The sequence below is a fragment of the Dendrobates tinctorius genome, unplaced genomic scaffold (genome assembly GCF_039654945.1).
Source record: "Dendrobates tinctorius isolate UK_male_01 unplaced genomic scaffold, ASM3965494v1 ptg000028l, whole genome shotgun sequence".
NCBI classification, from domain to species: Eukaryota; Metazoa; Chordata; class Amphibia; order Anura; family Dendrobatidae; genus Dendrobates; species Dendrobates tinctorius.
This window is the reverse complement of record NW_027361696.1, coordinates 88233775-88247961: the sequence shown is the minus strand read 5'-3', so window position 1 is coordinate 88247961 and position 14187 is coordinate 88233775. Positions and strand designations below refer to the sequence as shown.

General features: G+C 39.8%; 1 long non-coding RNA gene across 2 annotated transcripts in view; it reads right to left on the bottom strand.

Moving 5' to 3' along the window:
- Positions 1-14187, bottom strand: part of LOC141085621 (uncharacterized) — a 384296-nt gene that overhangs the window by 148419 nt on the left and 221690 nt on the right. The window contains exon 4 of one of the 2 annotated variants that reach the window (XR_012231338.1): positions 5552-5852. The exons of the other annotated variant lie outside the window; for it this stretch is intronic. This is a non-coding gene — a long non-coding RNA (uncharacterized lncRNA). Of the gene's footprint in view, positions 1-5551; positions 5853-14187 lie in introns of those variants that run through there. 2 annotated transcript variants of the gene reach the window in all.

Genomic DNA, 14187 nt, shown 5'->3' with positions numbered 1-14187 from the left:
CCTGCTCAAAGCAGGATTCACTAAATCATCCCAGACAGATGTCTGTCCAACCTCTGTTTGAAGACTTCCAGGTGCATTCCGGGCTTCCACCTATTCCTTGATTCTTGGGATTCGCTCCCCTGCTGGACTTCTTTCATGGTATATTTATGTAAGTTCCTTCTCAGCATCTTTATTATGCAGATAATGGCTTTCAATTATATTAATAGTGGGATCATTATCCCACGTCTTCTTCCCTAGCATTGTTTCTGTGTGAAGTCTGCGGTTGGGAGCTTACCCACTTTACTCTTTTACATAGCCCCTGCCTTCCATGGAGTTGTGTTCTAAAGAAACACTTTATCTGTTATGCACAGCTCAACAGGGGGTTTATTCAGGGCAGTGTGCCAAGTTATTTTGCATCCACGGGGCAATCGGGTTGATATACCCACATTTGTTTTTAGTTATGTTTTATGTTCTTATGCTGTATTGTGTGACAATATAGTTCAACACATTTTAATTATTTTCAGGAGTAGTGTGCATGCTTTACAGTAGTGCTTTTCCTCTTGTGTTCTATTGTATTAAGAAGCTGATGCATGTACCTCATGTTCTGTGAAGATAATAGTTGAATTACACCATATAATCTACTCTCACAAGTTTCTTCTGCGACCAAACCATGCAACATCCCCTACTGTATGACGTTAGTAACAGAAGATTATTTTTTGGACCTGTCGATAATGTCTGGATAACATTGAGTGGATGCTCCAAATAATTTAAAAGGGACATGTCCCCTACTGTATGACGGTAATAACAGAAAAAAATTTGGGGGCCTGTCAATAAGGCCTATAAGAGATTGAGTAGATGCTCCACACAACTTCAAAGTGACATGTCCACTACTGTATGAGGTTAGTAGCAGAAGATTTTTTTTGGACCTGTCGATAAGGCCTGTACAAGATTAAGAGGATGCTCCAAACAAATTAAAGGTGAAATGTCCCCTACAGTATGACATTAGTAACAGAAGAATTTTTTGGGGAATATTAATAAGGCCTGTATAAGATTGAGTGGATGCTCCAAACAATTTAAAATTCACATGTCCCCTACTGTATGATGCTATTAACAGAAGAATTTTGGGGGGCGGTAATGGGAATGTACAACAGGATCAATAACAGAGCGGCAATGGGAAGTACAAGGTGCAGATTCCAGCCTACAACTATTACTCCTTTACCCAACACCAATTACCAGAAAATGTTTGATGCTAGTCAGAAGATAGGTGTAACAGATGCATGTGTCAAGTTGGGTACAAAAAATGCCTGTGAGAAATTGGATGCCAAAGATGCATATAATCTCGAAAATAGCCTCCAAACAATTTAAAAGTGACATGTCCCTTACTGTATGCCGTTAATAACAGAAAAAATTTAGGGGGTCTGTCGATGAGGCCTGTATAAGATTGAGTGGATGCGCCAAACAATTTAAAAGTGACATGTCCCCTGCTGTATGACGTTAATAGCAGAAGAATTTTAGGGGGCCTGTCGATGAGGCCTGTATAAGATTGAGTGGATGCTCCAAACAATTTAAAAGTGACATGTCCCTGCTGTATGACGTTAGCAAAAGAAGAATTTTATTTTGGCAGCAATAGGAACACACAACAGGATCAATAACAGGGTGGGTACGGGAAGTTCAAGATCCAAGATCCAGCCTACAACTATTACTCATCTATCCAACACTAATCACCAGATTGTGTTTGATGCTCGTCAGAAGATAGGTGTAACAGATGCAAGACCCAAGCTAGGTATAAAAGATGCCAGTGAGAAAATGGATGCAAAAGATGCACATAATCTAGAAGATAGCATCCAAACAATTTAAATGTGACATGTTCCCTACTGTATGCCGTAAGTAACAGTATAAAAGATACCCGTGAGAAAATGGATGCCAAAGATGCACATAATCTAGAGGATAGCCTCCAAACAATTTAAATGTGACATGTTCCCTACTGTATGCTGTAAGTAGCGGTAAAAATATGCCCGTGAGAAAATGGATGCCAAAGATGCACTTAATCTAGAAGATAGTTTCCAAATAATTTAAAAGTGACATGTCCCCTGCTGTATGACATTAGTGACAGAAGAATTTTTTGGGACCTGTCAATAAGGCCTGTGTAAGATAGAGTGGATGCTCCAAACAATTTAAAATTCACATGTCCCCTACTGTATGACGTTAGTAACACAAGATTTTTTTTTTGGCGGGAATGGTAACGTACAACAGGATCATTAACAGGGCAGCTATGGGAAGTACAAGATGCAGGATCCAGCCTAAAAAAATTACTCATCTACCCAACACCAATTACCAGAAAGCGTTTGATGTTCATCAAAAGATAGGTGTAACAGATGTGTGTCTCAAGCTAGGTATAAAAGATTGCTGTGAGAAATTGGATGCGAAATATGCACATAATTTAGAAGATAGTCTCCAAACATTTTAAAAGTGACATGTTCCCTACTGTATGACATTAGTAACAATAATTTTTGGGGCCTGTCGATAAGGTCTGTATAAGATTGAGAGGATGCTCCAAAGAATTTAAAAGTCACAAGTCCCCTACTTTATGATGTTAGTAACAGAAGAATTTTTTGGGGCCTTTTGATAATGCCTGTATAAGATTGAGTGGATGCTCCAAACAATTTAAAAGTAACATGTCCTCTACTATATGACGTTAATAACAGAAGATTTTTGGGGGGCCTGTTGATAAGGCCTGCATAAGATTGAGTGGATGCTCCAAACAGCACAGCAGAAAAGAGGCAGCACTGCTTACCTGCCCAGATCTTAGAACAAATGCACTACAGGGTGCAGCCTGCCCATATAGCAAGATGTTGGCAACACAGGAGCAAAATACTAGACTGACAGCGACTCTCCACCTACCCATTCCTGGGGGGGGAGAGTGACTGCCCATTATGCTATTGTACAATAATTTCCCACAGTGAAAAGCTCTTTGAAAGTATTGTCCTTTCTGGGACTTGAACTCAGGAGATCGTCTCTGCAAGCTACGGTGGTAATCATTATTCAACCATGTTGCTCCTGGTTTTATTCTTAAAAAGCTCAAATAGAATGTATACATGTTTAATGTATGTCTGAAAAAGGACTAAAAGTTCTTCTTAAACATGGTATAATCAGTGCAGCCTGATGAAGCCCCGTGTCAGTGAAACACGCATCAAGGTGCTCGCGTGACGCCTGTTTTTCTCTTCTGTCTCTCACTGCTTTACTATGTCTCAAGATATATTCATGATGTAGTGTTTGTACTATCCTGTTTCATGTAATCTATTTCTGGAGCTTAAAACATAACCGTCATATTAATATTTATTTCATAAAATAAGAAACTTTGTAATATATCTTATCAGAGAGATCTGCTTGTTTCTCCACCAGAATTGATCAGTTATTATCAAAATTTTCAATTCTGAGATAAAATCTGTATTAAGTGTAGACAGACTTTCCCATTACCGAAACATGCACATAAAGAACCATCTTGCACAGAGTGCCCACATCAGGAAGCATCTTTCTAAATCCTGCTCATATAGGTACTGTTCACATGATCAGGTTTTAAATACATTAGATAGGACTGCTCCGAGATGGGTATACCATAAAGTTGGTAGAGTGGCTTAGTATACATTTTTTGCAAAAAATGTATCAACTAAATACCCTGTTTTTGTTATCATTTTTTACTAGCACTTGCTGTCTACTGTTATATATTTTTTACAGCAGAGTATTTTTGCACATTTGTCATACTGTGTTTTTTCTTTGTGTTTCAGTCTTTGGGTGGTGTGAACACTGTCCAACCGACCTTTTCACTTTTGTGCATGTCACATGTGTTTTCATTCTATCTAGTTTCTTGCTTATGCAAGGTTTGGGAGATTCCCGCCCCTCTCTTGTGTGACATGCACATAAAGAGCCATCTTGCACAGCATGCCCACATCAGGAAGCATCTTTCTGAATCCTGCTCATATGGGTACTGTTCTCATGGTCGGGTTTTAAATACATTAGATAGGACTGCTCCGAGATGGGTATACCGTGATGTTGGTAGAGTGGCCTAGTATACGTTTTTTGCAAAAAACATATCAACTAAATACCCTGTGTTTGTTATCATTTTTTTACTAGCACTTGCTGTCTACTGCTATATATTTTTTACAGCAGAGTGTTTTTGCACGTTTGTCATACTTTGTTTTTTCTTTGTGTTTCATGGTATAAATGCAGCCTGGTGAAGCCCAGTGTGGGTGAAAAATGCATCAAGGTCCTTGTGTGACACCTGTTTTTCTCTTCTGTCTCTCACTGCTTTACTATATCTCAAGGTATATTCATGATGTAGTGTTTTTACTATCCTGTTTCATGTAATCTATTTCTGGAGCTTAAAACACAACCGTCATTTTAATTTTTATTTCATAAATCAATAGTACGGGTGAAAATAAGAAACTTTGTAATATATCATCAGAGATATCTGCTTGTTTCTCCCCCAGAATTGATCAGTTATTATCAAAATTTTGCATTCTGAGGTAAAATCTGTATTAAGTGTAGACAGACTATCCCATTAATGAGAAAGATGACAGTGGCTATGGATGCAGTTCTATGTAGATGGGAGGTGGGAGGAGCTACTAACAGAGCTCCACCTTCCTCCTATCTAGAGAAAATCTTATCAGTAGCAGCTAACATCTTCTATCATTGAGATGCCAATGAGTTATGTATTGTAATCATGGAGGATAGGAAGAAAAAGGGGAGGATGTAGGAATCACATCAGACTAGGATGAGCCACTGGGGAGGGGGGGTTTAAAAGATTGAGACGGTTGTGAGGAGGCAGTCATTTTAGATGCAGCCCTGAAGAAAGCAATCTTCCATCCTCCCTTGTTTGTTAATTGGGTTCTTTTCACCAGGGGGTTCAGCTTTTTAAAACGTTGGAAAGTTTTTACATCTGGCCAGCTGATGAAATTTAGATTTTTCTGTCATAGCATCAGAGCGGGGGTGGGCTTCTCTAGGTTGGTGGATGTGGTCAATGATAGATGACTGGGGGGAGACCAAACGGTTCTGGTCTCCATTGTGAGCTTAATTAAGTGGTGTCAGGTATTGGAAATCCTGAATTGAGGGTCTGAAGGGCCTACAGGTAGTGGATTATGTTTATTTGATAGGTTTGCTAACAATTGCCAAAACAGCTAGGGGTGAAACATTACCTGGGGAGATGTGAATATATTTTACACGTCATCAGTCTTGGGTTTTGAGGGAAGACCTCCATTTATCCTTATATGGTTAGTTTTGTTATTTATGTTGTTTTTTTTTATTTTAATAAAAGGCTGCTATGGGCAGTCATTTAGTGGGGCGGGGTAAGATAAATGTTACATCACACATGACTAGCTAATACCCTTTGTCATGGTCATTACAAAAAACAGATATAATTTGGTTGCGTGCACAAACCTCAAAATCTTGTAATTGATAATGCGTTATGTTTTAGTGTGTTGTAATCCTATAAAACAAGAACTGGATTTAAAACTCAAAGGAGACACTAAATTTTTTGTTAGTATTTTTCTTTATTTACCTTATAGTCCTCTACTGGTTTTAGTTTCAAAGACTGAAGAGAAAATAAGTCACCTGCTTTTGCATATTTCCCATAAATGGTATTTGTATCCTGTTTTTCAATGAATAAATTGTTGGTGAATTGTAAAAATATCTGTATATATAGAAAAGGGAAAAGCTAATAATTTAGTATGGGAGGTAGAATAGGGATTCAAAGCTTCTAGCTCTGCTTGAGAAGATGGCAGCTGCAGATATTCATGGAATGGAGGAAAATTTGCCTGGAGCAGTCAGCATACATGATGTTGTTTTTGTAGTCATTCCAGCCATCATTAAACGTATTTCTGAAAATACAGCAGGTGCAGATTCTTAGCATATCAATTGTTCATTCCAATCAAAATACATCAGGTGTGCCCATGTTTGTATTACCTATGATCCCTCCAGCCATGTTGAGTTATTAGCTACAAAGGGACGGAATATAGAATGAAGCAAAGACAAAAAAAAGAGAGATTACTAGAGAATAGTGATGAGCTAGTATGCTCGTTACTCGAGATTTCCGAGCATGCTCGGGTGTTCTCCGAGTAGCTTGGGCGTGCTCAGAGATTTAGTTTGCGTCTCCACAGCTGCATGATTTGCAGCAGCTAGACAGCCTGAATACATGTGGGGATTACCTGCTTGCTAGACAATCCCCACATGTATTCAGGCTGTCTAGTAGCCAAATCATGCAGCTGTGGTGACACAAACTAAATCTCTGAGCACACCCAAACTGCTCGGAAAACACCTGAGCATGCTCGGAAATCTTGAGTAATGAGCATACTCGCTCATCACTACTAGAGAATCATAAGGCAAGAAGCAAAAATAATGAGAATCATAATGCAAGAAGCAAAAATAAATACAAGTACAATGCACAAATAAAAAAATACAGTTAAATGTTAAAAAAGACATTTAAGAAAGTATAAAAAGTAAAATTCATCAAACCATCCCTCCTTCAGACCATTTCTGAGAGTAGTCATGTGAACAAATGGCTCATCAACCTGCACTGTTATTAGTTTGGTGACTGCATGAGGCTTTCATCACATGAGACAGATTTTCTATTATGAATGTTCCTCGATTTTGGCATAATTTATGGCATCTAGAGTTAATGCTATTTATCTTTCCTTTACAACACAGTGCCTCATTTGAAAAGAAGCCAAATAGTTCCCAAAGAAAAACTATCTAAATGTAAGTCAACAGAGTAGTGGTGTAAATGTAGGCAAAAAGGTGTAGATTCATCAAAACTGGGTGTATTCATGATGGTCTTGATGAGAGGGTGTGTTGGATTAAGAGGCTCCTGATTCATTAAGAGGCACACACCTGTTACATAATCCAGTGACTCAAAAAATTAGCATATGCCTCTGTGCACATCTCTACAAATCTTACTCCAATCATGGACTTGATGAACATTTATAATCTAGGTGCACCATAGTTCATCCTGAATTTGACTGGCTGTGGCTTCACACCCCCTTTTGGCATCAGTTCCATCCAAATTGGTGTAGCTGGCCCAAACTGAAGTGAAAACACCAACTGCGACAACATTTTTCCACAGCCTCAAAGTTTTTTGTGCCTGATTTCTGTCAAAAACTCTTTGATGAATTTAGTCACCATGTCAATAGATTTGCCGAATACACAGTTGTGCTCAAAAATTTACATACCCAGGCAGAATTTTTGCTTTCTTGGATTTTTTTCAGAGAATATGAATGATAACACCAAAAAATTTTCTCTACTCATGGTTAGAGGTTGGGTGAAGCCATTTATTGTCAAACTACTGTGATTTCTCTTTTTAAATCATAATGACAGCCCAAAACGTCCAAATGATCCTGATCAAAAGTATACATACCACATTTCTTAATACCATGTATTGCTCCCTCTAACATCATTGGCAGCTTACAAAAAATATCCAAAGACAATTATGGGCAAAACAACACCTGTTTTCAATTATTAATAATCCAAGTGGATTTTAATTGTTTTATGTCCAAAAGATTTCTGGATTTAATTAATGTAAACTCCAAACTATATTATCAAAAAAGAAGAAAAGGAGTGCTATACATAGAGTTGTTATTTTAAAAAAAGTTTTTTTTATTATTTGTTACAAAAACACGTAAGTAAATTAGCATAGATATAATAAAAACAATTAATTTTTTACATGTGACCCTAGATGTTATATATCAATGACAATTCAAAGCAAATATCTTAATGGCGCATAAAAACAATAAAAATAAATGTAATACCATGTCAATGTTCAATTGTTCAATATTATAACCACCAATAGTGACCATAGATAAAAAGTAGTTACAATGGCATTGGATATATATAGCGACCTGCCCTCGGTATACATCCAAACTAACTGCCAAAAAGACCAAATTGATCTAATGCTTTTAGTACCTACCCATGTAGTATGGTGCCACTAATAGTGTTGAGCATTCCTATACTGCAAATATCGGGAATCGGACGATATTCGCTGTATCGGAATTCCGATACCGAGTACCGATATTTTTATAATATCGGATACCGGAATCGGAAGTTCCCATAACGCAATGAGCCACTGCTGTGGCTGTGATTGGCTGCTGAAATGATGCCATCATGATGTGCAGTCTGTGCGCATCATGATGCGCGGTCTGTGCGACCTGCCGGGGGTCTGTGCGGGCCTGCCGGGGGTCTGTACGGGCCTGCCCGGGGGTCTGTGCCGGCTGCCAGGGGTCTGTGCAGACTACCGGGGGACAGTGCAGGCCTGCCGGGGGTCTGTACGGGCATGCCGGGGGTCTGTGCCGGCTGCCGGGGGTCTATGCGGACTGCCGGGGGTCTGTACGGGCCTGCTGGGGGTTGTGTGTGTGCAGGCATCGTCCGATGGGACTACAAGTCCCATCGGGCTATGCCTGTTACAATGACAGTGATTGACACATTAGCCAATGATGGGACAGTAGTAGTCCCATCATCCAACTAATGTGTTGATTGTAAAAAAAAAATACATACTACATACATACTACATATATACAACATTCATACAACATACATACATACTACATGCATACTACATACATACTACATATATACAACATTCATACAACATACATACATACTGCATACACACTACATACATACTACATTCATACAACATACATACATACTACATACTACTTCATATATACTACATTCATACAACATACATACAACATACATGCTGCATATATACTACATTCATACAACATACATACATACTACATACATGCTACATATATACTACATTCATACAGCATACATACATACTACATACAAACTACATATATACTACATTCATACAACATACATATATACTACATACATACTTCACATATACTACATTCACACAACATACATACATACATACTACATATATACTACATTCATACAACATTCATACAACATACATACATACATACTACATATATATTACATTCATACAGCATGCATACATACATCCATACTACATATATACAACATTCATACAACATACATGCATACTACATACTACATACATACTTCATATATACTACATTCATACAGCATACATACATACTACATACATACTACATATATACTACATTCATGCAACATACATAGATGCATACTACATACATACTACATATATACTACATTCATGCAACATACATACATACAGCATACATACTTCATATATACTACATTCATACAACATACATACATACTACATATATACTACATTCATACAGCATACATACATACATACTACATAATACATGCATACTACATATATACAACATTCATACAACATACATGCATACTGCATACTACACACATACTACAAATATACTATATTCATACAACATACATACATAGTACATACTACATACATACAACATGCTACAGACATACAACATACATACTACATACACACCACATACATACTACATACAATACATTCATACAATACATACATATAGACATACAGTACATATAACATAGAGTACATACTCACCATCACTTGTCACTTTGTTCCCCGAAGCCAGTGTCATCTCACTGTGAAAAATATGAAAAAAACAAACAAGCAATATACTCCCTGATCTGCAGAAATCCACAAGTGTCTCACGACGATCTCCTGCACTGCATCACTGAGAGGTTACTATAGTTCACTGGTCTCACTTTAAGGCAAAAGCTGCGTGGGAACTTTCTCACACAGCAGTGCCAAAAGTGAGACTAGCGACTATTTTTTTTACAGTGGTGGAGGAATTCAGTGCGGAAGGATACCTACCTCCCATCATTGTATTCCTGGGGCCCCTAGAGAGCGGTGGCATCACCTGATGCTGCTGTTCTTCACGGGAGATCGTCGTGGGACACTCGTGGATTTCTGCGGATCAGTGAGTATATTGCTTTATTGTTATTTTCATATTTTTTATAGATGACACTGGCTTCGGGGATCAAAGTGACAAGTGATGGTGAGTATGTACTCTATGTTATATGTACTGTATGTCTATGCATGTATTGTATGAATGTATTGTATGTAGTATGTATGTAGTATGTATGTAATATGTATGTTGTATGTATGTAGTATGTATTTTGTATGTCTGTAGCATGTTGTATGTATGTTATATGTATGTAGTATGTACTATGTATGTATGTATGTATGTTGTATGAATAAAGTATATATATACACTCACTGGCCACTTTATTAGGTACACCTGTCCAACTGTGTGTTAAGACTTAATTTCTAATCAGCCAATCACATGGCGGCAACTCAGTGCATTTAGGCATGTAGACATGGTCAAGACAATCTCCTGCAGTTCAAACCGAGCATCAGTATGGGGAAGAAAGGTGATTTGAGTGCCTTTGAACGTGGCATGATTGTTGGTGCCAGAAGGGCTGGTCTGAGAATTTCAGAAACTGCTGATCTACTGGGATTTTCACGCACAACCATCTCTAGGGTTTACAGAGAATGGTCCGAAAAAGAAAAAAAATCCAGTGAGCGGCAGTTCTGTGGCCGGAAATGCCATGTTGATGCCAGAGGTCAGAGGAGAATGGGCAGACTGGTTCGAGCTGATAGAAAGGCAACAGTGACTCAAATTGCCACCCGTTACAACCAAGGTAGGCAGAAGAGCATCTCTGAACGCACAGTGCGTCGAACTTTGAGGCAGATGGGCTACAGCAGCAGAAGACCACACTGGGTACCACTCCTCTCAGCTAAGAACAGGAAACTGAGGCTACAATTTGCACAAGCTCATCGAAATTGGACAGTAGAAGATTGGAAAAACGTTGCCTGGTCTGATGAGTCTCGATTTCTGCTGCGACATTCGGATGGTAGGGTCAGAATTTGGCGTAAACAACATGAAAGCATGGATCCATCCTGCCTTGTATTAACGGTTCAGGCTGGTGGTGGTGGTGTCATGGTGTGGGGAATTTTTTCTGGGCACTCTTTGGGCCCCTTGGTACCAATTGAGCATCGTTGCAACGCCACAGCCTACCTGAGTATTGTTGCTGACCATGTCCATCCCTTTATGACCACAATGTACCCAACATCTGATGGCTACTTTCAGCAGGATAATGCGCCATGTCATAAAGCTCGAATCATCTCAGATTGGTTTCTTGAACATGACAATGAGTTTACTGTACTCAAATGGCCTCCTCAGTCACCAGATCTCAATCCAATAGAGCATCTTTGGGATGTGGTGGAACGGGAGATTCGCATCAGGGATGTGCAGCCGACAAATCTGCGCCAACTGTGTGATGCCATCATGTCAATATGGTCCAAAATCTCTGAGGAATGCTTCCAGCACCTTGTTGAATCTCTGCCACGAAGAATTGAGGCAGTTCTGAAGGCAAAAGGGGGTCCAACCCCTTACTAGCATGGTGTACCTAATAAAGTGGCCAGTGAGTGTATATATATATATATATATATATATATATATATATATATATATATATAGTATGTATATGTATTATGTAGTATGCATGTATGTATGTTGTATGAATGTAGTAAATATGTATTATGTATGTAGTATGTAGTATGCATGTATGTATGTTGTATGAATGTAGTATATATGAAGAATGTATGTAGTATGTAGTATATATGTTGTATGAATGTAGTATATATGTAGTATGTATGTAGTATGCATGTATGTATGTTGCATGAATGTAGTATATATAAAGTATGTATGTAGTGTGTAGTATGTATATATGTTGTATGAATGTATTATATATGTAGTATGTACTATGCATGTATGTATGTTGTATGAATGTAGTATATATGTAGTATGTATGTAGTATGTATGTAGTATGCATGTATGTATGTTGTGTGAATGTAGTATATATGAAGTATGTATGTAGTATGTATATATGTTGTATGAATGTAGTATATATGTAGTATGTATGTAGTATGTAGTATGCATGTATGTATGTTGTATGAATGTAGTATATATGAAGTATGTATGTAGTATGTATGTATGTTGTATGAATGTAGTATATATGTACTATGTATGTATGTTGTATGAATGTAGTATTTTTGTGGTATGTATGTAGTATGTATGTATTTTGTATGAATGTTGTATATATGTAGTATGTATGCAGTATGTATGTATGTTGTGTGTATGTTGTATATATGTAGTATGTATATATGCTGTATGAATGTAGTATATATGTAGTATGTATGTAGTATGTATGTATGTTGTATGTATGTTGTATGAATGTTGTATGTATGTAGTATGTATGTAGTATGTATGTAGTATGTATATATATATTTTTTTTACATTCAACACATTAACCGGATGATGGGACTACTACTGTCCCATCATTGGCTAATGTGTCAATCACTGTCATTGTAGCAGGCATAGCCCGATGGGACTTGTAGTCCCATCGGACGATGCTTGCACACACACACAACCCCCGGCAGGCCAGCACAGACCCCAGGCAGTCCGCACAGACCCCCGGCAGCTGGCAGAGACCCCCGGCATGCCCGTACAGACCCCCGGCAGTCCACACAGACCCCCGGCAGCCGGCACAGACCCCCGGCAGGCCCATACAGACCACCGGCAGGCCCGCAAAGACCCCTGTCAATCCGCACAGACCCCCGGCAGCCGGCACAGACCCCCGGCAGTCCGCACAGACCCTCGGCAGCTGGCACAGATCCCCGGCAGTCCGCACAGACCCCCAGCAGGCCAGTACAGACCCCCAGCAGGCCCGCACAGACCCCCAGCAGGCCCGTACAGACCCCCGGCAGGCCCACACAGACCCCGCCCGCACACACAGACACGCACAGTGTCCGCCCATGCACCGCCCACACTCTTCCCCCCTCCCGAACAGGATGTGAAAGTAAGGAAAGGGGTTTTTTTAACCCCTTTCTGCCATCAGACGTACTATCCCGTCCATGTGCCCTGGGACTTAATTCCCAGGGATGGGATAGAACGTCATAGCGATCAGCGGCGCTCACGTGGTGAGCGCCGCTGATCGCGGCCGGGTGTCAGCTGATTATCACAGCTGACACCCGGCACAATGTGTCAGGGGAGGTCACGGACCGCCCCCGACATGTTAACCCCTTGTACACCGCGATCAAACACAATCGCGGTGTACCGGGAGTTAAAGGGAAGCATCGGCAGGGAGGGGGCTCCCTCCATGCTTTCCTGAGCCCCCCACGGCAGCGCAATGTGCAGCTCTGCTGCGGGGGGGCTCTTTCCCTGTTATCACCCCCTTAGTTAGGGAAAAATAATAAAATAAAAAAATGTATTTATTTCCATTTTCCCATTAGGGTTAGGGCTAGGGTTAGGGTTAGGGTTAGGGCTAGGGTTAGGGCTAGGGTTAGGGCTGAGATTAGGGTTAGGGGTGTGTTGGGGTTAGGATTGGAGTTATAATTGGGGGGTTTCCACTGTTTGGGCACATCAGGTGCTCTCCAAATGCAACATGGCGTCTGATCTCAATTCCAGCCAATTCTGAGTTGAAAAAGTCAAATGGTGCTCCTTCTCTTCCAAGCTCTGCCATGCGCCCAGTGTTTTACCCCAACATATAGGGTATCAGCATACTCAGGACAAATTGCAAAACAACTTTTGGGGTCCAATTTCTCCTGTTACCCTTAGGAAAATAAAAAATTGGGGCAAAAATATCATTTTTGTGGAAAAAAATGATTTTTTTATTTTCACGCCCAGGCATTATAAACTTCTGTGAAGCACTGGGGGGTTCAAAGTGCTCACCACACATCTAGATAAGTTCCGAGGGGGGTCTAGTTTCCAAAATGGGGTCACTTGTGGGGAGTTTCAATAGTTTAGGTACATCAGGGGCTCTCCAAAGGCAACATGACACCCGCATACCATTCCATCAAAGTCTGCATTCCAAAACGTCACTACTTCCCTTCTGAGCCCCGACGTGTGTCCATTCAGTAGTTTTCTCCCACATATGGGGTGTCAGCGTACTCAGGACAAATTGGACAACAACTTTTGGGGTCCAATTTCTCCTGTTACCCTTGGGATAAAAAAAAATTGTAGACTAATTGATCATGTTTGTGGAAAAAATACGATTTTTATATTTTCATGCCTGGGCATTATAAACTTCTGTGAAGCCCTTGGGGGTTCAAAGTGCTCAACACATCTAGATAAGTTCCTTGGGGGGTCTAGTTTCCAAAATGGTGTCATGTGGGGGGATTCTACT